Source organism: Lycorma delicatula, chromosome 2 (assembly GCF_047948215.1).
Source record: "Lycorma delicatula isolate Av1 chromosome 2, ASM4794821v1, whole genome shotgun sequence".
Lineage (NCBI taxonomy): Eukaryota > Metazoa > Arthropoda > Insecta > Hemiptera > Fulgoridae > Lycorma > Lycorma delicatula.
This window is the reverse complement of record NC_134456.1, coordinates 65,940,154-65,966,555: the sequence shown is the minus strand read 5'-3', so window position 1 is coordinate 65,966,555 and position 26,402 is coordinate 65,940,154. Positions and strand designations below refer to the sequence as shown.

General features: G+C 30.0%; 1 protein-coding gene across 1 annotated transcript in view; it reads right to left on the bottom strand.

The window, feature by feature from the left end:
- The window catches only part of LOC142320193 (uncharacterized), a 56,720-nt gene extending 33,070 nt beyond the window's left edge, over positions 1-23,650 (bottom strand). The window contains exon 1 of the mRNA XM_075357878.1: positions 23,588-23,650. The gene's annotated coding sequence lies outside the window, so the exon portion shown is untranslated. The remainder of the gene's footprint in view (positions 1-23,587) is intronic.
- Between the last annotated feature and the right edge of the window lie 2,752 nt (positions 23,651-26,402).

Here is a 26,402-nt window from a genome sequence, read left to right as displayed (position 1 = left end):
GTCTGTCCCCCTCGCTCCCCGATCTTTCTGCTGAATCACCCCTGCATATTTCGTCAGCAATCTTTCGTAATCAATCGTCAGCATCTTTCCTGTGATGTTTTCCACACTCAGCGGCCCCACCAGTCGTTTACATACCTGATGGTCATGATTCCACCTATTCCACTAGAAGCCCCTCCTCCTTTCCTCTGCTTCCTTAGCCTGAATTGTTGCCCTAGCAAATTCCTCAACCGCTCTCCAGTTGTCTTCCGAGTTCAGCATATACCCGGTCAGATCTTCCGGCTCCAGGACACTAATACCAGCACGTCAACGGTGCTCTTCCCACTCCGAACAGTGGAACAGCGTATGCTCTACTGTATATCGGGCATTCGGGTTACTCCCATCCGCCAATACCATACAAGTATGGCTCAAAATTGCCATGACCCGTCATCAACTGTGTAACATGATAACACATGTCACCATGTTTTCTCTTAATCCGTACTACCAGGTCTGGTATTAATCTCCACGTCCAGGCTGCTTTTTCTCCCATCCTCCATCGTTCTTGCCATACACGCAAGGTGCCCGACTTAACCACGGTTTTATTCCCACCAACGTATCTGCCGATTCGTTCTTTCACCAAAAAATCGATGGAGGTACCAGAACCAGACTTATTAGACTTAATAAGGTAACCAGACAATAAGGTACCAAACATTTTTTCCCCTGCCTCCCGGAACCAGACCCCAATTAAGCATGAACACGGTTCCGGGAGGTGCCTTTCCCTCTAGTCACCAGACTAGGGAAACGCCAGACCTGGCTATGCCGTTCCCGGCCTCCATCACCCAGCAACCGGGGACTCGGTCCTTTGTGTTTCGCCTCTAACGGGGACACCCCCGGAGGGACGGCCCCGCCGGGACTCAGTCTTTAGCTCAGAGACTCGAGAGTCCCACCACCGTCCAACCGTACGGAGCTATCCATCACTCCCTCGCTTCCCGATATTTCATTTGTAGTATTCCCGAAACAAACCCTATCACAGTGTCGAAGTCACCGATCTGCGTAACATCGTTCCAACGATGGTCCCCACCTCGAGATACCCAGTTACAGCAGTACAGCCGCGACGTTCCTCGTCCCACCCCGGGCACTGTAATATCACGCATTCTGGTGTGTCTAACTCCGCCAGTAGGAGCAGAAGCAGAGTCTTCAGCTTTTCTTCGTCCACACAGGTATGAACGAAAGACCCCAGGGCCGGTCAGGAATTGTGTCAGCCAGAATCCCAGTTCGCTAAACTTCCTCCCGGCCCACATCTCAATGTGCGCGATGAAACGATGCGTCCACCTCCCTTTCAAGGTACCAAACTTAGACTTTTTTGTCACTTCAGGTATTTCGCCTATCTATACTGAATTTAGGAATAGCTTTGATTCGACGTCTGATAATTCAGCCGTACTTCTTACCGTTAGTAGGGGAATGGTAAAAAAGAACAAACTGGCTGTTTTACTTTATAACAGGACCGACTGGGGCTCCTATCAGAGCTCAATTGAGGAAAAGCTAAAGTGTGAAAAGCTGTTCGTTTGAAAAGTAGTGCTGATATAATGCGACCCATTACTTGACCCACAATTCTACAAAAGGCTGCTTGGCGGTCGACACCAAAGGATAGACATGGAGGACAGGGAGGCACTACCTAACTGAGGGGGGTTATGGATCTTATTTCTACCAAGAGGAGACTTAGAAGAAGATGGTAACATTACAGAAGGCCTTAGGAGAGAACATCTTGAAAAGGGCTGCCGTAGATTAAAACGGCGGCTAAGGTCTACCAAAAACGAGGCGTTTAGAAGAAACTTTCTTGAGAATTTTTCCCCTTTGCAGAAGGATGATTACTTACTATGGAAGGTCACGAAGGACTTCAATAGATCACCCCCATCATTCCCACCTTTGAAATCGTTGGATGGAAGCTTCCATCGTCGCTTCAATCGTGGGATTGAAGCGACAGTAAAAAAGCTGACGTATTCTCAAGGCATCTTAAGAAGATCTTTCAACCTTTTAACATACAAGGGGTAGGTGAAGAAGAAATAATCGAATTCCTGAGTAGACCAATTCCTACGAAAACGTTTTCGTCAGTAGAGATTCTGTGAGTAATCAAGAAAAAAGGAAATTCAAAGAAAGCTCCCTGGTATGAGTTAATAACGATTACATGTTTTACCATTTGCTTATTGTTGTACCGTTTAACATATAAACAAGAGACAGGTTACAAGACATCTTTTTTTAATGAAACGTCAGTTTCTTTTCTTTTTTTTAATATACACAAAAAATATGTCTTTTCTTTTTCAATGTTTAAAAAGCTAGATTAAAGAATTATTCATATATATGTTATTTGGTATCAATTAAATAAAAAAACAATATATATATATAATTAATCTAATACAACTAATATAATAAAGCTAATCTAATACAACTATATATATATATATATATATATATATATATATATATATATATATATATATATATATATAGTTGTATTAGATTAGCAAATTGTCCATTGCGGTAAGTCAAATTGTAGCACTTTACACCAATAAACTTCTATCAAATTATAGACATAAAGCAGGATGCGAAGAATAATATGATAGTAGAAAATTAGGGATTAAGGATCTATTAAAAATAATAAAACAACGGATGTTTTTAGAATTGACCACAAAAAATTATAGTATCGACATAATGAACAGAAAAAACTTCTGATCAGTATCTGTTATCTTGTTTTTTTATTGATTCGTTCATGTGAAGAAAGAGTAAGAATTAATTATACAGATATTTTTCCTTTTGGGAAGAAAATATATCACCGTCATCGTGAAACTATACCAGTGGTGTCTTCTACCCCGCTAAATCAGGTTCTTAAAATATGTTTTCATATGTAACAACATTTTATAATTGTGATTCTAAAAAAACACCTAAAAATGATTTTTATATCTATTTCTTAGATGTCGATAAAGAATAATAAATATTTTTTTAATTTCCGTATAATACTTTGAATTATTTTTTATAGCATTCATTTCTGAATAAAATACTTTCTTATTTCAGTCGATTAGAATAAATGTGATATTAGCGAAAAGAAACCGGCTGGAAGTAAATTTAATAATGTTAGAACAGATCTTCAACCCAAAATATCTTGTTTTATGTGTAATCAATGTGAACGATATAATTATAACAAAATTTACAGTTTTCTATTCACATGTACAACAATTCATATTCCCTGTGGACTAAGAAATTTAATAAAAAAAGTCTTTAGGTTACAGTTTTGTTTTAAAAGGACAATCATTACCTATTACTTTTTAGAGAAACAATACATAAGTAATTTACAAAAGAGCAGGTAGTAAAAACTAAATTCCTTTACTGAATCCAAAGTTGTATGAGAAAAAATCCTATATGAAAATATTATACGCAAACTTAATCAAGAATCCCTGCTACATTTGAAAATATTTTCGGCAAATAAATAATGGAAATATAAACCTAATGGAACAAAAGTCTTCCTTAGAAAATGTGATGGTGTTTTAAGTTCGGACAAATCAATGATACTACTGTAAAAGTAAGAAAAAAAATTATTTTAACTTCTAAATTTAATTACTCATTATAAATAGAATTTACACAATAGTGTAAACAGAAAAGCACAATTTTAGATTACTATAACCGGCTCTCTCATGCTGTTTCAGCCAGTTTACTGCTGAAGTTATTCTTCATACCAACAAGAACAAAAATAATAATAAAAAACTTACGTAATTTTTTTTTTAATTTCTTTACAAACGATACAGAAGGATTTTTTATTAAATAAATTTATACACTATAATTTAGAAAACAGCTTATTGCATTTATTGTGTTATAGTTTAATAAGTATAACTTAACTGTGGAAAAATTAGAGCACTTAATAAATTATGTTTCTTAAGACTTAGATTGATCTTTGTTACAAATCCTATCTCTAAGCTTTTGTTATATATCACAATAAACTCGCGTTCTTCGCGTAAAAGGTTAATGATAAAAAACACCTTAATGTAACATTTAATATTATAGAATAAAAAAATAAATCTTCATTTTTCTGCTGGAATAACTAGTATAATTTACAAAAATTTCATAACAATCATGATCAGTAGAGAAAACCTACTTTGTAGTAAATATATATAACTAATTGCACTGTACTCCTTTCAGTTCTATTACCATTGACTGGTTGTATCATTATTAGCTCAGCATATACTCACTTATTTTTGCGTAATTTGGTAAATTAATTGCAACTGGTATAGAATAGATATTGATACACACACATATATATATATATATATATATATATAAATAATTCATAAAGGTGGGATACGAAAAATTAATTATTATATTTAATTTATATCATAGTTTACATTTATATACTTCTTCCTTAGATCCTTTGTACTAGAGAAGTTTCGGTTAAAAAGGGTTTTAAATAAATCTATTAAACCAATATCAATGAAGAGTCTAGTAAGAATTTCTCGAACGAACATTCTAATTATTATTATTGTTCTCTCAATTATTAATTCATTTCTAGCAAAGTTAAATTCTCTAATTTCTACTTACGCTACTAAATATCCACGCTAATGTAATTTACTTATCTCGTGTTTTGGTTGTTTTATGGTATAATTTTTTTTTCAATATTAAAAAATTATACAGTAATTATATGGTTAGTTTTCCACCATTTTGGGTTTTGCACTTGATTTACAAAACTGATATTTATATATTTTATGCAATTTAGAAAGTTTTACATTAGTACGTTTGAACCAACTTACATCATTATTACTTAATCATTATTACTTACATCATTATTGCATAATAATAATTATAAAATTTAAATTTTGGTGGCCATTTTGTAATCCATTTTGTATTTTTGTAATCCGCTAACGATGTTTATTCCGAATCTAAAATCAAATTAGAGATAAAAAATAGTTCACACGCATACATTCATATTGAATTCATTAACGATCTGTTTGTTCGTTGAAAAACATTTAATTTATGATGTATAAACATACTCGTAAATTTAAAAATATTAAAGAAATCAGTACAGTTACCTAACTACAATAATAAACAATAATGATAATTTGCGGACCCTTTCTGAGATGAGTTTGGTTCTCGATATGTTGTTTTTTTTTCGTTTTCAATGATTTTGGCGATAGGGTTTCGGTTTAGGACTTTAAACTGTGGTGAATACACTAAGATCCAGCTTAAACTACTGTCATCTAACGAAACAAAGAGATATAGGTAAAGATTTTTGAAATTCTATAAATACACAAATTGCAATAAAACTAGTAGTTGCGTTTATTAAGGAATGAAGATTTTTAAAATAATAGAAATTTAGAAGAACAGGCAAGTAAAAATGAATACACTGAATTATATTCCCTGTAAAAAATAATTTCTTTATATTTTCTTTGAGGAAACTAGAAATAAAATTCACATTTATTTACAAAATATTTATTTTAGTTTTTAGAATATTTTTTGTTGAAACTCTACAATTAAATAAACGGTTATCAAACTAATCTTGATTAACTTCTATGTATTAGGCATTCTGGTACCTTTCCAAATTCTGGTATGTTTCAACTTATTAAAAGTAATGAATTAATTAATTTAACCTAAAATGTAACCAAAATAGATATAAACTTTTTTCAGTTCCCTGGCTACATTATTGAAGAATCTAGTAGTAAGAGGAAAATCTAGTAACAAGAGGAAATTAATTTGGTAATAAGAGATTCCTCAATATAAGAGGAATCTAGTAATAAGGTCAAATGTTTAGGTATCCGGTATATTTTGCAATACTGATATTTCCCATCGTTCAGATATCCCGTACCCTGATCCAACAAGAAAAAAAGATGTATTGAAGATACAAGAAAAGAAAAAAAGATGATTCTTGTGTATGTATGGCCTCTATATGAAAATGAAAAAAATAAAACACAAACTAAAAGTGGAAAGAATGTCTTAACAATACCAACATTTTTTTTCTTTTTTTAAGCACCCCCGCGGCAACTGGAAACGCTGTTAAGCATTACAAAAGTCGACCCAGGATGCCGTGGCAGTTGACTACCCCCTATAAATTGTCCTGTATGACTTAACCCATCGGGGTCCCCCCCGCTTCGTAGGAGCAATTCGACCACCTGTTTAGGACGGCCAAAGAACTGCTCAGCGGGGAGGCTGCGCTTCCCGGTCCTGACCTACCTGGCTCCAGGTATGCCTGGAGCCAGGCATACCTGGGTCCCCCATGCCATCATCAGATACTCCCGACTCCCGACTCCCCCACTCTTGGATACAAGCGAGCCCGAGCGCCCTTGGCAAGAGGTCTATCTCCCGGCCCTATTCGTGCCACGCTTCAAGACTCCTTTTTTTATACATAGAATTAAACTACTTCGCTTAGAGATTCCTTACACAGCATGAATTTCCTTATAGACTTGTTAATAGTCCACTGGCGTGCAGATGCGCAACTATTTTTTCTTCATTTCCAGTTTTCAGATCAGCAGCAATACTATTTCTTAGACCGACCTTTTTTCTGAGGTATATGGTACACTCTTCCATTAGATGCTTGACTGTAAGTGCTTTATTACAAACATCGCATATTGGTCTTTCTTTGGTTAACAGAAACGATTTGTTATTCGTGTATGACCGATTCTGAGTCTGGTCACCGCCACTAGTTCTCAGCGAGTTTGCTTTACGTCGCTCTTCCATTTATATGGAGAAGTTTTAACTGCGTTTAGTTTGATATTTAATCTTCAATCATTACTCCACATGTTTCCTATTTTGTATTAGTTAGACAATTTTTAATATCGACCACTCGTACAGGAATCCTATCCAGGTTATCACAGACTGTTACCTTTCTGGCAGCTTTCGTCTGCGCTTTCGATTCCTGCATACCAGCAAACAAATATACATTGCTGTCCTTGTCCGTTTAAAACGTGTAAAGGAAAGGTGTTATATATATTATACGTTATATTATATTATATATATACTATATGTTATATATATTATGAGGTGTTATATGTATTAAACGTAAAACGTTTGCGATAAGGATGTCCATAATATTCTTGTTCCGAATTGCAATAAGTGCATTTAACGAATCGGAGTGTTTTTAAGCACTCTCTCTTCGCAGAAATGTTCAGAGTAACGAAGAGCTTGCTATATGGCAATAAGTTCTGTCGTATAAACACTTGCCATATCTGGCAGTTTCCAATAATGGTCTTCTCCATTTGCATATATGGAGCATCCAACACCATGTTCGGTTTTAGAACCATCAATATAAATTTTAATATATTCTTCATAGCTACTGACGGTTGATAAAAATTCCTGTTGGATGATTACTCCTGGTTTCTCTTTTATTTTTCCACAGAAGAGGTCTTTACCTTGCTTGGTTCTCCTTCATGAATTTCCTCACCACATATGCATATTTGTGGCCCTTTCCCACCGAGCAGCGCTTTGGCCAAAACCTTGACAGTTGAAACATCTTATTGGTTGCGGTACAAAAGACCGCGCATCCAATCTGTGTATCCCTTCACACACTTTCTCCGGCAGGGTTGATAAAAGTAAGGACATGAGAGACAGATGAAACAACTTCGCTGTTCCTTCTCATATTCAGCCTTCGACATTCAATAACTCCTTGTGGTGTCAACTCTTTCACAATCAACTGCAATTGAGTAGATCCCGACAAACCACAACACAAAGGTATTGAGGTATTGAGGTATTGAGGGTGCTGTGAGGATCGACTCGTACAGCAAACTCATCTATCTTCTTTAGCCCAAGAATCTTTTGTGACTGGTTGTCATTAACCGTCTCTACATGGTGTCCGTTGTAGGTCTTTTGGATAGATATTCTTTACTGTGCCTCCAACACAATTATTTATCTCTCGATAAGAAAAGGACTTATCCTCAAAAAATTACCATCCTCTCTACTGATAACCAAATATCTTGGTTAACAAAAAGTACTTCTGTACAAAGCCCTCCGAATACCCTTTGCCTCTTTCTCTAACCTTGCGGTCTCTTCCTCCGTTTTGCTTCAGGCGAAACGGGTGGTTCTAAACGAGGGTGTTTACGTGAACCCTCCGTCACGTTTTGAGATTGTTCAACTAGCACGATTTTCAACCCCTTCTGTAGCAAGGCTAGCCGCCGGAGTACAGCCTCACTCCAGGGCTACCAACCCTCGAGATCCGGTCCGGTACTCCAGTGTAACTAGCATATGTCCTGGCAGAGAGTGGATGCGCAGTTTCTGCACTGACTCCAGGCAAGGGCCTGGAGTCAGTGCAGAAACTGCGCAAACTTCGGTGTGTAAGGACACACCGAAGTTTTTAGGACTCCCATGCACCGACACATGGGCACATTCTTGCCATTGCAGGGGGCATGTGAATAGTCTTTTTTTATTTTTATAATTATTTATTTATTTAAATAATATCAATTCACAATTTTTTTCATCAGTAAAAGAATTTAGAAATAAATAAGAAAACAATTTGGGGCAAATTGTAAAATTTATTCTGGAGAAGAATTATATTTTAACTTTTATGAAGTTCTGGGATAGTGCAAAAGATTTTCAGTTTAAACCAAGATTCAGCATAATATAACATATATCAACCTGATATTTTTTTCAACGCTTACATAAAAAGAACGTATATTTAATCTTTTTGGCTAAGAAATTATTATATTACTGCCAAATGATGGAAATTCTTTGGAAATGGAATAGTATTGTAATGATCAACATATTTTGACTCTAAGTAAAAAATTACGTGGTTTTTAATTGCGTTATTTTTTAATTATTTCATTGACTTATTCTATATTACCAAATTTTAATTAGTTTTTTTATTTATATTAGCTGACAAGAATCGCTAGATTAGTGGAATTTAAATAATTAAATAAATTAAGCATATAAAAAATCATTACGTACTTTTAATTATCATTCATCTCCCACAACTTCTTTTTCTTTTTCCTGTTTAGCCTTCGGAACCACTGTAAGGTATGTACTTCAGAGGATGAATAAGAATGATATGTATGACTAAAGATGATGACATGTATGTAAATGCTGTCTCTAAAAACATATTAATTTAAATTCCAAACGTCAACTTTTCCTACGATTCTGAGTATAATTATCACTTCAAATATTCTTTATTAAAACTTTGATAACAACACTAATATATTTTTTTTTACTATGTTTAAAACTCTTTTTTAATTTTAATTTTTGGATTATTTATGATGTTTATTTACTTTTTTGGTTATTCTGTAAAATTATTTGCATTATTATTAATTTTTAAACATTTTTTTGTTATTCTTTTGATTTTAGAACATTTATTGTTTATTTCTTTGAGCTTTTTTAATGATTATTATTTTTAATTATTTTCTGCTCAACGTATTTAGGATTCATTTCGAAAAATATTCATTAATGAACTATTTAGTTACAAACTACTCCTCCTGTTAAAAATGTTACTGAAGCGGAAAAATAGCAACTTTGTTTTTTTTTTAAGAAGGTATGATAATTCTTTCTGAAAGTCCATTCTGCTTAGTTTGAACACGTGACAGTTACAATAAAATCTCAGATTACTTCGAGTAACAGTAATCGAAGTTTTTAGCATTTTTAATGAAAACAAGAAATTTACTTGTATTACCAAAACACACACACACACATACATACAGTGTGTTGTTTATATTCCGCAATGAAAAAGAGTAATTTACTCTTATTACAAAAAAAAAACAAAGTTTGTTTATATTCTGCATTATAAAATAAAAGTAAATATCTCCCAAAATCGAACACCATTCTTTCTTTTAAAGGAATGAAGACCGACCATCTAGACATACATTATAACTACAGTATATTTAGCGATAATTGAGAAAATCTAGTAAGTACTAAATAGCTTGTTAGGTCTAGGAAATACCGGGAATTATGGATGTTGGTGACGAGTTAAAAATCTTGCATCAGTTAAAAAAAAAAACATAATATCGTGGAAGAGGGAGGATGAAAAAGTACTTCTCTTCTTGAAAAAATAATAAATTTATTAATTATACAACAGATTTTTTAATTTTAATCTTGAATTTTCATAGTTTTTCACGTCATACATATTTCTACCGACATTAAAAGTGGATTAATAATCTCTTTTATTTTTATATTCATTTAAAACTCGATTTAAATTACTTAACTGACACCGGGCTTCAAATCATGTAAATTTTATTGTTTTTCAATTAAAAACTACATTTAAAAAAATATATTTATATTATAAAAATCGTTTTCCGGGTTAGTTTAAAATCAATGTTAAACGTCCAGTCATTAAGTCATATATTTTAAAATTTGGTTTAAGTTTTAATTGTTATGTTCAACAGCCAGATTACGCAGCTATGATATAACAGTAAGAATTTATCAAAGTAATAAATAGGTATTGCTTTCATATTTTTACGGTAGGCTAAGTATATATATATATATATATATATATATATATATATATATATATATACATATATACATGAGTATATATATATATATATGGGTCATATTTTATTACCAATGAACTCATTTATTGGTGAAGTGAGATGTGTTTATAAATAAAAAATGTATAATGAAGTTTGTTGAAAGAATTAAGATGTAGGATACATTTAAAAAGAAAAGAAACTTTTCTTGCGTCAGTAGTTTTTTTTATTTGTATTTCTATGATATTCAATGTAATTATAGTAGCAAAGACAAGTAAACGCTTCAGTATTTTCTTAACGTTCATTGTAAACTAAATTGATCATTCGTCTATTCAATGTGCTCGTAATGTTCATTTTAGAACTATATTTATGTCAGTAAACATAATATTACATTTTATTTATTTTTTTTTTTTTTTTACTGAAATTTTGCAATGGGTTAAAATACTGTACTTTTCTTTGTTTAAAACAACATTCCAGTCATATTTGTCTTATATTCTAAAGAATTGCTCTCTGTAATATTATTTTATGTTTACGTATCATTGAATTATAAGAAAAGATCAAAAGTTACGTTAATCTTTTATGTATTAAAACACTTTTTGTTTGTTATCTGTTTCAAAAAAAATTGTCATCATTTATTTTTTATAAATAAACAGCATAACAATACAAAAATTTGTACTTCAAATTTCTTCAGAGAGATTAGGGTGTATGTTTGTATGTATGTATGTTTGTTCCACCGTAACAGCTCAATGACTGAACCGATTTATATGTATAACCCCGCGTTGGAATCCTTACATTACCGGGAGTGTGATAGGCTGCATAAATATGCATATTTGATACTTGTGAAGGTATTAAATACTGATAATATATTATAAATCACTATGTGTCTGTTTTACATCCATTATAAGGTACTGTTAACATTTCAGGTAGTCTGACTTTCTGTACCTTGAAAATATTTACAGAACACCACTAATATGTAATCTACATATATATATATATATATATATATATATATATATATATATATATATGTGTGTGTGTGTGTGTGAGTGTGTGTATGTGTGTGTGTGAGAGAGAGAGAGAGAGATTTAGAGCGCGTTAGTGAGTGCATGTGCGCAAAGGGGTCTTCACTGCTTTGCAATCGCCTACGCGATTACAAATTTACGCAGTGCATGCATGTTCCCACAGAAGACTCCTCTTCTAAAATTGATCGTTACAGCGGTTGTTTATCTTTACTTAAATATATAAAACTTAAAAAAATCATTAATATGTTAATACTAATTCTGATTTTGGTTTGAGAAAGGAACGTATAGGACTGATTAATTTACTAAATTCTGATTCCTTATATAACTCATTAAAATAAAATAAATAAAACATTTTGTCAACAATAAAAAAAAAATCAAATAAAAATAGATTAATTTTATTGCTACAGAGACGTTGATAATAAATCCTCATTTCTCTGATAGGAGTCTCTGATAGGACAAATGTCACATATTCATCTAACTGCTTTTGTCAGTGAAATAAATTTTAAGTTGATTTTACTGAGGGTAACTTCCCTCCAATCCTGTTATTATGCCAGAAATATAACACAAACAAGTTAGTCTCCCGAAGACGGGTGGGGATTTTACATTTTTTTATCTTTTTTTCATTTTTTCATCTTTTTCATTTTTTTTTATTTTTTCATTTTTTTTTTTCTTTATAAATATATTTTTAAGAGTGTCATTCGGCTGTATCAACTCACCTTCCTGTTGTAGGTAGAACAATCACGTTTTCATATATACACAGATACAGAATTGCGATACGGGTGTGTATCGTACAAAACTTACATGGTAAAATACAGCAACACCCAAGTAGGAACTCGCACATAGGTGCTCACGTGTCAAATTAATGTAAATTCAAGTGTGTTTTAGCGGGAAGGAGAGAAAGTATCCACACAATAATATTAATTTTTATTTCAAGAAATAAAAACCAATAAATACAAAAAATATTTAAATAAAATAACATTGCACTAATGTATTAATTTCCATTTATAACGATAACGTTTAAAATAAATGCTTTTGATTACTATTATTCAAAAAAATACGTAAAATAGACAAATAAAATAAATCTGTAGTAAACTTGAGATAAAATTTCTTATTTACTTAATTTTTTTTTATATTTCTAAAAATAATTACTCATGGAAAAATGTCGGTTCATGTAGACGTACATGGTACATAAAATATAGCAGTATAATGCGAATCACAAGTGCCTGCCTCTCACACCCAAGCTCGTATTTTCGTTCGGCGCCATGACAAATAACTACAGTACTAGGAATTTTTTTTTTTAAATTACACAACTGATCAATCGAATTTGACGCACCTGAATACGTTAAGAACTATTATGAAGAATACCTATGCATGTGATATTGCATTAGGCTTTGAAAAAATAAGCAATAATCATTTTCAACAATATTTAAGAGAGTTAGTCAAATATAAATTGTTATTCATCAGGAAAAACTGACTACGGTTTCACTGTCCTCACTATACCTATTAAAGGAAATTTTAAAATATATGATGAAAATTAATTTACTTAAATGTACTAATAAATAATACTTAAATAATATTAATAAAAATACTTAAATATATAATTTTTCCTAAAAATTAATTTATTTCCTGTTAGTTATAACTAAAAAACCAATACAACTGTAATGATACGTAGATTTAAATTCCTTAAATTATACGTGTGCTTTCGCTAAAAGTATGACATTTTAAAATTAAAGGCATGGTTTTGGTAGTATCATACAGAAAATATATATTTCATTAATTTTTATAGAATATAACTAGACTTAACTATTCGTATTAGTTGAGTTAAAACTAAGTTAGATAACAACATTAAAACTGAAAGAAAACCATCTATATTATATAACAGGTTTAACAGTTATTATTTCCAAGTAATATTTCATACAATGACTGCCCGTGAAAACTGAATCAGGAAACTGGCCGAATCTTATTTTCACACACATAAAATAGGAAAATGAGCGGCTGTAAAACAAAGGGTTAGATCACATTTTATTTATCGCTGCAAATGTTATAATAAAAGGAGTTTATTTAGGGTTATAATAAACAAAATAAGGAAGAAACTACTAACAAATGATTTAAATTAAACTTCTCTTTTTAATAACTAAAACTTCCTAATATTAAGCGAAGTTGCAATGAAACTGAACTGACAACACAATGCTTATTCAAGAAAAAAATGATTATCTTAATCCAATCCCAGAAATTTTACAACCACCGCAATAGACCGATTACTTACTTATTAATTAATATAACCTAATACTTTGGTAATTATTTATACGTATTAGTAATTTTAAAAAATTACTAATACGGCAATGCTTCGCTATTGCTAGATGTGAGTATACATACAGATTAAATGAACACAATTGAAAGTTTCATAAAACCTTAAAAAACTGAACATTACGGAACTTAACAAAATTTAACCTTTCCTTTTATGAAGGTCAGAATGTAAATAAATCCAAATGGCAAAACAACAGCACTACTTATCGGATTTAATTCACACCACTCTCTAATCACAGTACCCGGTGGAAAATAACTTTTTAACGAAAAGGCTGTAAAATCATCATAGTTAATACTGAACATTAAGAAACTTACAAAACATTACGCAACTTCATAAAATTTAACCTTTCACTTTATAAAAGTCAGAATGTAAATAAATCTAATTTTTAAAACAGCACTACCTATCGGATTTAATTCAAACCAATCTCTAAACACAGTAGTCCGTTAAAAATACGAATTTTAATGTAATAACAATACTAAGCTACGACGCAAGTAACTGATATGCGAAAAAGCCACAAAATAAAAAAAATTCCTAGAATCCGATCGCAGCACCAACTACCGGGTTTGACTGATAAGCCAAAAATTAAAAAAAAAAAAACTTCTAAAACGCGATCGCAGCGCTGCCTACCGGACCCAATTGTGAACCTTAACCATCCCAAGATCAACAACACATAAATAAATTAAAAAAACATTTTCACTTCAATACTGTACCTTACAAATTTGCACAATGTATATTTTTTAATTACACTTTAAAACGTTATTTTAATAAATAATAATATAATATAATATTTCTCAATACGCGTACAATTCTAAACGCGATCGCAGTGCTGCCTACTGGACCCAATTGTGAACCTTACCATCTCAAGATCAACAACAACACATAATTAAAAAAACATTTTCTATCGGATCAAATTGTGAATCTAAACCATTCTCGAATCCCCTTGAACACACACAAAAAATTTCATCAAAATCGGTCCAACCATTTAGGAGGAGTTCAGTGACATACACACGCACACAATAAATATATATAAAAAGATATATACATTATATATATATATCATGAAAAATAGAGAGTCAGGAAGACTCTCTATAAAAATTTATCTTATTAGTATGAATGTGGAACAATTTTTTTTTTATTATTATTATTATTATTATTATTATTATTATTATTATTATTATTATTATTATTATTATTATTATTATTATTATTATTATTATTATTATTATTATTATTATTATTATTATCATTATGCATGGCTTATCACCAGTTTTCAGCACTTCAGCCGGCCGTCGTGGCAAAAATTGAAACAATACTATTCTATCTATATTGTATTGGAATCATGAAGACATGAGATGATAACTATCCGTGTGAAAAAAGAGTGTCAGTTACTACATTTGGGCTTCATAAGTTCCATTCCATATTATCTATAGATGAGCCACCAGGATCAAGGTTATACACCACCTTACTAATCTACAAGTGTTCTAGAGGACAATCTTTTGCATCGACAGGGATAAACCAGCTGAAAGATCAAGAGACTTTGTTCTTCCCCTTCAGACGTCTCCGACACTCGACGATTCTATGGACTAGTTTTCTTAATCCGTTTCTGTCATTGACTGCTTCTTTCTCTTGTTTCATAGCCATACCTATCATTACATATATATATGTAGGAGACTTAATTAATGTTTTATGTAGCTATACGGAATCTCACACATCACACCCAACAGAACAGAAACAATGTACGTCTTTCTAGTCCTAGATTTCCTTCACTTGATCTTCCTAACTTCGCCTCCTTTTCACAATATTTCTTCAAGTTGTTTGCCAATGTTAATTTTTTCTGCTTGTCAGTTACTACAACATCAAGTCTGTTTTGTTCTTCTGACTTATTTATCCGTGAGAATTATACGTTCATAATATCAGTTAAATTGCCTCATTTGTAATAATAATTTTACTCCCTAATATTTATATATATATATATATATATATATATATATATATATATAGAGAGAGAGAGAGAGAGAGAGAGAGAGAGAGAGAGAGAGAGAGTATAAAATTAAATTATTTTTGAAGGTTAAACAATGAAAGTGAAATTTAGTAAATGTTTCTACCTAGAAACAACCTATTTCGGCAAGTGACCATCACATCCCAACCATCCAGTGGAATTAATTTCTTTACATTTAAAAGGCAGGCTATGACTAATCATTTTAAAAAGCATTGAAAAACAAAAATTTTGACGTAAAAATATTTGGGCTGACAGCAATAATCCAAATTGGGGTGATTAATAAATATGTTTCATAGTTAATCTCAAAGTGATTTATAGTAACTCTTAAATAATTATTCAACAGTAAAACATTTAATTAATAATATTTAGCAAATGCTCCTGTGTTAAAACGACGTATTATTAGTTATGAGGTATATGAAGTGCACCGCAGTACACTATAGTTATGAAACTATGATAGTTTTGAAACTATCTATGAATGGCCGCTATTTTGATTAGAATTGTAAAAATTTCTTATGCCAATATTTTGTTATCACTGCCATTTAAATAAGTTAGTGTGTCATAATCTTTTCGTTTCCATTTAAATTTTTATTTATTTAACACCACAAAGGTCCCCGTGGGGTGTTTTGTATGTGATGGAAACACACAAAAAAAAGGTTGTATCGAGATAGAAGAATTTGCTAAATTTCATTTTTCTATGTTTAACTGTTGAAATTTACTTAAGAGCTGTCGAACTTTATTAGGACTGTATATAACGTAATCATAATACAATAACGTTTAAAAATAAGTCTATTAAAGATGAAATCTATTTATTTATATAAACGCAGAGGCTCTAATCAACCATTAATAACAAATTCTCAAACTTCCTGAACGAAATTTGAAATTTGTCACAAGCTTTTATAACAACCTTAATAGAAAAATTAAACTGTTTTATTTTTAATCTTTAAGTGGTAAAAGCAATACTCTAAATAACATTATTTATTTTATACTTTTTGATATACTGTCGTTTGAGATTGTTCGTTATTGTCTCTGATAAAAACAAGAAAATGATTGTTGATTTAATTATTTTTATTAACATACTTGGAAGGAATGATAAGGGATTAACCGTAATTTTAAGCACAACTCGTTCTCTATTTGATTGAGTATGTGTGTCAAATTTGTATAGTTATTTATAAGAAATACTGTACTAAAATTTTAAACACCACACTTCATGAGATCCAAACAGATTTCAATACTAAATATGAATCTAACGTTTTATAATTTTTAAAAGAACTGGGCTACCTTGCAGTATTCTTGGATAGATATTTTTTACAACATTCATAGATTTATTATGTAAAGAAATCACTGTTCACAATAGAATTGATGTACGAATTGCCCGAACAGATTAATATCCTGTCATATAAAATTGGCCGCTGTCAAAAAATTATACGATTTTTATCTCCTCTTAAAGACAACACACAAAAACTTTGAAATTAAAATTAAAAATTAATTAAATTAGAACCTATAGTTATATATTTTTTTCTGAATTGGCGGTAAAATTAAATTGTTGCAAAATAAAGACATATAACAATAACTAATAATGCTTTATTTAATTATTTATTCTCTTTACAGTCATGGAATGTTGAGAGAATTAAATTAATTCTATTGCTTCTTTGAAGTCAGTACCAATTATTTATAATTTGAATTATTAAAATTTAATACATAGTAAGTTAGAGTAGAGACAAGTAAGTAAGAATGCCACAGGTATTTTTCTAGCATCATAAAAAATAAATTGTTAACAGTATTTCGTTACTTCATACAGGCAATATTGAAACAGTTTGTAAAGAATAAAATGATTCACGGTAGATAGCGCACAAATATACTTTCTATTTATTACAACTTCGTTGAAAGAAATTATTCATATTTAATACTTAACAGTTACTTTTTAAAAAATTTTCATTTCAAAACCAGTTTTATTTTAGGAGTTTCAAATTGTTGATCCAAATCCTTTCAAAAAAGAAAATACATCTTGAAAGATTTCTTTTTATATGCAGACATCCAAAGTTTAAGCGATTCCCTTTTATGTAATAATTTTATACACTATAAAAAAGTAAAGTTCATGCAAAATATTCTAATAAAAACTAAAAATATAGTTCAAATGTGAGAATTGACATGTTCATATTTTTTTATAACTTTTCAGAAACCACTGAGTTCACAGTAAAACTGAAGTTTTTTCTTTTTTTTTAACCTCCAGGACCACCGTTAGGTATTGCTTCAGAGGAGGTTGCCAGTAATTTTAAGTAAGGGGAAAGGAACAAACTTTTTATCAATTATCTACAAAGAGTTTTATCAAATAGAGGTTTTAATGCTTATCAAGTCTCTTTAATTTAGATTTTGTTTTGCTTACTGTGTAACAAAAATCAATTGATATGCAACATTTTTCCCATTTTAACTACTTTTTTACGTCCTAATCTTAACCGTGTATTATGCGGTTCACTCGAAAATAAAGTCCCCTACTTAAAAAGTGTTTATCATAAAGCTAATATCTTTTTAAGTTAGGTTTAAATGTATTCCAATCTGATTACAGCAAGACTAAATCAACAATTTTCCAATGTATGGGTAAAAATTCATAGAGTAAACATTAATGAAAAAATATATATGTTGTAAAATAACTCGGGTTGAATGTATATCAACAAACAAATGAAACTTTTTGAAAGCTTTTACAAGACAATTCATACTGTACTTACAATTATAATAATAATAATAATATATTTTTATTAAATAAAACAATTTTAACGTGGAGAATTTTCCTTTGTTTTAACTGGTTAATATTTACTATTTTTAAATAAGTAAAACATGCATAAATTCACGTAACATACTTGCTACAAAATAATTAAATTTTCTAATTTCCTAATAAATTAATTTGTCACTTGTTTTATGATTTTATTAAAAATAAAAACATGGAATAGTCATTATCATTGTTCAGAAATTTACGCAAATAAACACTATTTGATCTTTAGTTATGGTAAATAAATTTTTAAACTTAATTGATTTTAAAATTATGATACAAAAAATAATTAGTAATAGTTTAAGCTATGATAAATTAACCAATTTAAATTTAATCGGTTCATTTCTTACTAAAATTAGATATTAGTATTTGAAATTAGCGTCTCTTTAAAGGTCTGAAGAAAAAATAATACATTTTGTTTATCGTAAAACCTTGTTAAATAATTTTTTTTTCTAAACATCAGAGTTGAATTAAAGGAGATGCGTTTTTCTTTTACGATTATATTTTTATTCTTTTTAAACGCATAGAAAGCATTTACATACTTCTAAACTGTTCGTTACATTATAAACTGCTTTTAAAGCTAACAGCTAATTAGTTTACTAAATAAATAATTGGTTGAAAAATTACACCGAAAAAAATAATTAAACGTACCTTTATCATCGTAATTATACTTTGCATCTTAGATCAGGGTGCTATAGTGTCTTAAAAACTGGAGAAAAGTAAAATAAATACTACTTTAGATATTACTCGTTAATTATTATTAATTAATTATTTACTTCTAGAATATATAAGCTTTTAATTCATATATCGAATTATCCATAATGTAAAGTTATTTAGTAAAAAATCTATCACAACAGTAATATTAATACTATTTATTAATGCAATTTGTCAGATTTTGATACAAAATTATGTCTTAAAATAGAAAATTTGTTTAATTTAAGTAACGTATAACAAAAATGTTTAAGAAGACAATCTCTACTTGAACGTTTGTGGTTACTACTTCTTGGGCCGAAAACCTTTTAATTTTATACCCCATGTAGTCAAAGAATGCTGGCTGAAGCGTTTGCTAATAAACACGGGTGTGTGTGTGTGTGGGTGGGTGTGTATGTGTGTGTGTGGGTGTGTGTGTATATGTGTGTGTGGGTGTGTGTTTGAACATTCAAATAATTCATTAACATTGACCTCTGTGTTAATAAAATTTAATATTAAATGAAATATAAACCTCCAAAGCACAGTAATTAGATAAGTTAAATTACCATATTAATGTCAATAACTAGTTTTCGCGGTATCCTGCGTCTTCAGTTGGTATTAAATTCTACATATACGCATTAAAAAAATATTCTTTTAATTTCTTGTCATTTTATTCGAATTATGCTTTAAATTTTGAAATTTTGAGTAATATTATGAGCGTACATGTAAATCTTGCTGTCCAGTAACTGGACCTGGATTCAGACGATTCCAATTGGGGCTGGATTCAGACGCAATGTGATGCGTATTTTAATTTTTGATATACTTTACAATTACTGTTGTATATCTGCCTTTGAGAGATAAACAGATAAATTCAGTTAAATATAAAATAAGAATACAAACAAAAGTTAAATATAAAACAAATTACACATTTCAAAATTATCTTATAGAGTAATATTTCGTAATTGATCTTTGGTTTGCTGAACTTAAAGGCTGAAATCTTTAACTCCATTTCGATATGAATCGCTGTTTATAGTACATAATAGTAGCAGATAATGAAAACTTTCTCAGTTCGACAGACGTATTTTCATACTTAAGTTTAAACCTTACTCTGGTTCAAAATGATCGATTTCAATGGATTTTTTTGTTAAGGAAGATCTGATTGTTCAGAAATTCTCCTGGGTAACAGCAGTAGAAGATTTTTTAAATCAAAAAATACGGTCTATAGACAATTTGAAAATATTCCTAATATTCCTTTTCATTGAATAATTATAGCATAAATCAATAAAACAAATTATTACAGTGGTATTCGTTATACTGTAATATTCAACCTGAAATCATTCTATAATGCAAGAATGCATTCCAAATAGCTTTATCTCGCTTTCGGTAATAATGACGCTATTTCTGTGCATTCCTTTACTTTTTTTAATGAAGCTGGTTTCTAGCCTTCTCCATTTCTTGAGGTCGACATTTTTCATATCGGGCAATGTTTTTTTAATGACCTACCATTTTTTAAATAAAAATTAAACTTACAAATCTTAAGTAAAATTCAAAAATACATAATAAAAACGGAATAAAAGCACACGCACACATAAAAAATTAAAACATTTATATTCATCTTCTTTAAATTTCGAGTTTTTTTAAATTATACAGAATAAGGGTTGATAAATTTCTGGGGGTAGTTTATTTTCATTGCATTAGAATTGTCGCATTAGTTTGAATCATCTGTTAAGCAACAAATGAACTATACATTTCAACGTTCCGTGGGGAATTGCAATGTTTTACGAACTGTTATTATATTAGTCAGCACATCCGAATATTTTTCAATTAATAGAAGTAATTAAAAAATGTTAGTGTCTTACCTATCCAAAAGGAAGGTAAGATTTCCTTACCTTACCGCAAATCCTGTACGAAATTTTTCATTCAGGGACACACGTGTATAACTTCATTATAGGATGCAATTCGGTTACAGCCTTTGTTTTTAATTTGAAGTCGACTTTTAAACTCAAAGATTTTAAAGAATTCATATATTTTTTAATGTTTTTACTTTCTGGTACGAAGTAAAGGAAGTATTGCGAAAAATATCGGTTTTCAGAATACAACGGAGATATCCATTTTGACCATCTCTGAATCCATTCGACTAGTTTCGGCGTGACGTCTGTACGTACGTATGATTCTCGCATAACTCAAAACCAATTAGCCATAGGATGTTAAAATTTTGGATTTAGGACTGTTGTAATATCTAGTTATGCACCTTCCCCTTTTGATTGCAATCGATTGGACCAAAAGTGTCCAAAAATGCCCAAAATCAAAATCTTTTGGATTTTGGACTTTTTCTTTACTGAAGTAATAAGCCCTCATTGAGAGCTTTTCAACGATATATGATAAGTGGTACTTATTTTCATTTGTTCCAAAGTAATAGCCAAATAAAATTTTAATTAATGTGATATTTGGATCTTACAAGGGGAAGACATATCAGTTTGAATCTGACTTAATCTCCTTTTTTTAATTTTAATATATTGGTTATTAATGATTAAAAATGATCAAAATTCTAATGATTAATGATTAACCTCTGATTGTAAAAAGTTTTTACAGTAAATAATAATTCAATAATAACAATAAAAAAAATATATATCAGAAGTTATTAATGATATAAAATTAGATGTACTGTTAATTTAAAAAAAAAAGTGTATATGTAATTTAATAGGCGTACAAAGAAGTCACGTGGTGTCCACATCAGATTTTTTTTCTTGACGTTACTAATCTTACTTTAGGTTTACGTCAATTAAATTTCTAGCCTTCTGTTTGTAAGCTAATTTGACACAAAATTAACACTAATTTAGCTATAAATAAAGATCAGTCTAAAGCATTAGTAACAAACTTTAAAAAATAATACATTTTTTAAATTATAATAGTCAAAGGCAAAATATAATAAAATAGAACATTATTAGAAGCTGAAGAGAACATTAAAAAGTGAAGGTAAATCTAATTTGAAGGTCAACATAAAGTTTATAACAAAATATAAAAAATAAGAAAATTCTTGTTATATTTATTTATGCTTAAATAGTGATCGATCAGTATATTTGCATGCAAGTATTTTAAGATTTAATCTTCATGCGTGAAAAAAATTCACCAGCTAGTATAACAAATTAGCTTTATATTTTATTTAATAACATAAAAATTCATACGACTGATAAAATAATTTTGTGACGCATAACAATTGAAAAAACGGTTAGAAATACTTTTTTATTATTATAAAAAGATGACTTCTATTAAACGAAAATCATCTAGTAATACAATACATAAATTGTGTTTTTGTTAAATAATGAAATGTTAAACGTTATTCTAAAGATTACAGGTACATTATATAAAAGGTTAAAATCAAAGTCACGTGGTCAAATTTAAATATTTTTCTTCTTTTATTATCGTATATAACTACAGTTATACTATATTTACATTTTATTATTATTCTGTGTGCACTAATTGATTGAGCGTGAATCGGTCGGCCCTGGAATGACTGACTGACAAGTGCAGATTAATAACTGATAAACGGGACATCATTTATTCCAACATTGAGAATATGTTTTAGACTGAGTGGCGTGCGTCTTTAATATAAATCGTGATTATCTGATCGCACGGCTGTCTTTGTTTCAGTCAATGCATTCACACCTTCGGTTTCATATATTTCGCAATACTGATATCGTTCTATTCAAAATCAAACACTTATCCCGGGTCAATCATTATCATTTTAACTCGTATGAAGTTTACTATAAAACAATAGCAACAACACGCGTAACAATATTGGCCTTTCAAAACATATATAATCATATATAGGCTTAAGGGATTCATATGCTAATATTTTTCCCACTACTGACTTGAGACGACCTATATATAACATTATTTCTTCACAGAAAGGGATACATTAATCTGTTGTTCTATAATTTACGCTATCTCTTCCAGTCTTTCTTATCGCTATGACCCGTATGAAATACCTGAGAAAAGCAGGACCATAGTTTATTTTTCTGAGAATATTGATATTCACTATGCAGCCGGGCCTCCCTCTAGTGTATAGAGCGAAGGAGTTATTTGCAATTTTAAATATCAACAGCATTTTAGATGGATAAAATTTACGATTTAATAGGTGAAAAGGTTATACGGAAACCACTTTATCGTAGAAAGCGTGGAAAGTGATTATTTTACTTATTTCTCATTTCTTAGTTTTCTTATTTCTCATGTCATATTGCCTAAAATTATATGGAAACTCCTAACAAAATAACGTAGAGTAAATAATAATTTATATTAATATAAGGACACAAGAAATCTTTTTTATTAGTTGTTAACACAGATAATAATTTATTGATTACAATAACAAAGAATTAAATCTAAAGCTTGCCCTTTCATAATACTTACCGCAACTCTTTTTCTTTCCACAAGGATAAGTAGCCGAAACATAAAGTACAGGAGTTCAGTTTCTGTAATAAGAACATCAGTTTTGTTAAATTCCATGTTATTAAATTGCCCATGAATGGATTTAAAATAAATTAACAAGCAGTATTTAATTAACAAATATTATCGTAAAATACTAACAGTATTATGTTCTATTAATCAAATAATTTATATTTTTTATTTTGAGATTTATTGCTTAACCACAGTTTGTAAATTCTGTTTCAGCAGTCGGTTGGTGCAGTTTCAGGCAGATACAAAATTGAATCCCAACAATAAATTAATTTTGTTAATCAAATTAATTTAAATAAATATTAAATCTCAGTTAAAATTATTAATACTATTTAATTAGGTTTTAACTGTTGTTCTCTGGCATCACTAGCAAGAGCTGTATCCTCTTAACTGTAGTAATATGTAATAGATGGATTTTTTCTATTTCAGTAAGGTAATCATTATAATCAGGATAATTAATATCTATTTGGTTAAAATACGAGGGCGGTTCGGAAAGTCCTTGGTGTAACAAAGAAAACAAGACTTTTTTTTTTATTTTTAACGTAGTTGTAATTTGATACATTTAGACCAACAACTATTCAACATTTTAATACCCTCAGATTTGCTCACCTCTGCAAACTAATCAGCATAAAATCTGCGGTTGTATCGGTTTTGAACTCAATCTTTTGAAAAGAATCTTTGTCAAGCGAACCATTTCTTCAGGTTTGAAAAGAGGAAATAATTCCTGGATCCGGTGCATGTAGAAGCACTTCGAAGAGTAAATCGTAGAGTTTTATATAAAAACACGAGTTACATGAGCAGAAGCATTATCTTCGTGAAAGAACATTTTCTTTCAGGAACGAATGGGCACGTTTAGTCTAAACAGCACACTTTCAACTGGTTCAGTAGTGAAGGGTACCCCCGTTGACGCTCCAGCCTTTTTACAGGTAGTCTATTAGTACCATACAACGAGAATCCCAAAAAACAATAATAATAATAATAATTATTATTATTATTATTTTCCAAACTAAGACTACACTTTTTAAGACAAACTATACAATATCATTTATAATACACAACAGAGTTAGAAATTATACATAGCTTATGAATTATATAAATACTTCTTTTGTCCTACAACAGGCTCAAAAAGTAACTATAATTTTCTAATTTGAAACTGTGATGCAATAATTTAGGATGAAATAATAATTATTGTGATTTAGTAATAGTTTGGAAAATTAGGTACTCCCTGAGGACCATCAATTTATGATTAAAACATTGAAGAATATTATTTCAGTAGCAGAATATCACAGTAGCCGTGACGTTTCCTGCAGAAGGAACCGTTTTCGCTTTATTTGACTCACTTGTACCCAGTTCCACCCACTGCTTGAACTGCTGTTTGGTCTCTAGTGTGCAATGGTGAATCCATGGTACATTTACTGTTATAAAACGTCGAAGAAACTGAGTGAAATCGCGTTTAAATGTGTCTAAACATCTTTAGAAAGTGTTCGGTCGACTGTTAAACGCCGCATCCATAGAGTGGAAAGTTTATTCATACTCAAAACATCGTTTAATACGAGTATGTAGTGGAAACCTCTATGGTAATGTATACAATGTCAACAAGCTCGCATACCTTTAGCTGGAGAGCATTTAATACGGCATTGTGGATTTTTATGACTTTGTCGGTTTTTTGGCATAAAAGGGTTCATCATCATGAATGGATGTGCAACCACGTTCAAATTTAGCAACCTCTATTTAACCTTCGATAACGAAGAGGAAGAATTCTTTAAAGTGGAATCTAACTTTTTGTATGTCCATCGGCGTTAAACCGTTTAAAAAAAGTACTTTATAACTGTTGGAACTTCAATTTTATCCATTTTTCAGAAGATGTCAAAACTTGTTTGCTTCACTCTATCGCCACAAAAAAAGTAATTAAACGCACTTGTCTGATACTTCACCATCTAAAGTAGTAGACACTATCTACAGCAATGACTTTTAGTTGTTATAATTATTCTATAATATTAAAAATCTCAGACTAATATTAACTGAATGTATTTTTTTAAACTGATTCTGAATGTATATTTTACCGATGTCCTACAATCCCTAGCATTCAATTAACAGGAGTGATCAGTTTATTTTTTAGAGATCAAACACCAAGCTGTAAATTTGGCTAATTCTCTTTGATAAAGAATAAATTCTCCCAGAAAAACAAATTCAATACAATTAAAAATTTATTTATTAAATAACTAATTTTTAATTTTTAAAAATATAATCAAAATTTTCAATTACTAAATAATAGAGGTCTTAAGAACTGCTATAACATTGTGCCTTTGTACCAATTAGTTTCTTGTTAAGAGTATATTTTTACTGTAATATTCGTTGTTTTTTACTCATCATATTACACTTTTCATGCATTTTTTAGTCTTCGTTTTAACATGATTACGACTCATTTTTAGTACACACTAAACAAATCTAATTTTTATTAAGATATTTTATTTTTGAAGATGTTAAAAAATTGTATTTTATCTTAATATAATTTTAACCATCTTTTTATTTTTATGACTAGTATAATTTTTCCATATTGTAGTTTATTTTATATATATATATATATATATATAGTGTATGTTTATATGAGTTCCCAAAAATTAATTACTAAAACCGATTTAGTTTAATGTATGTCCGTCTGATCAGTAAAATATTTATTGCTAAGTTTTGATTTTTTGTTTATCAGTTTTTATTTAATCTATTTGGTTATACTTTTTGTACTTTGTAAACAATTATACAAATAAAATAA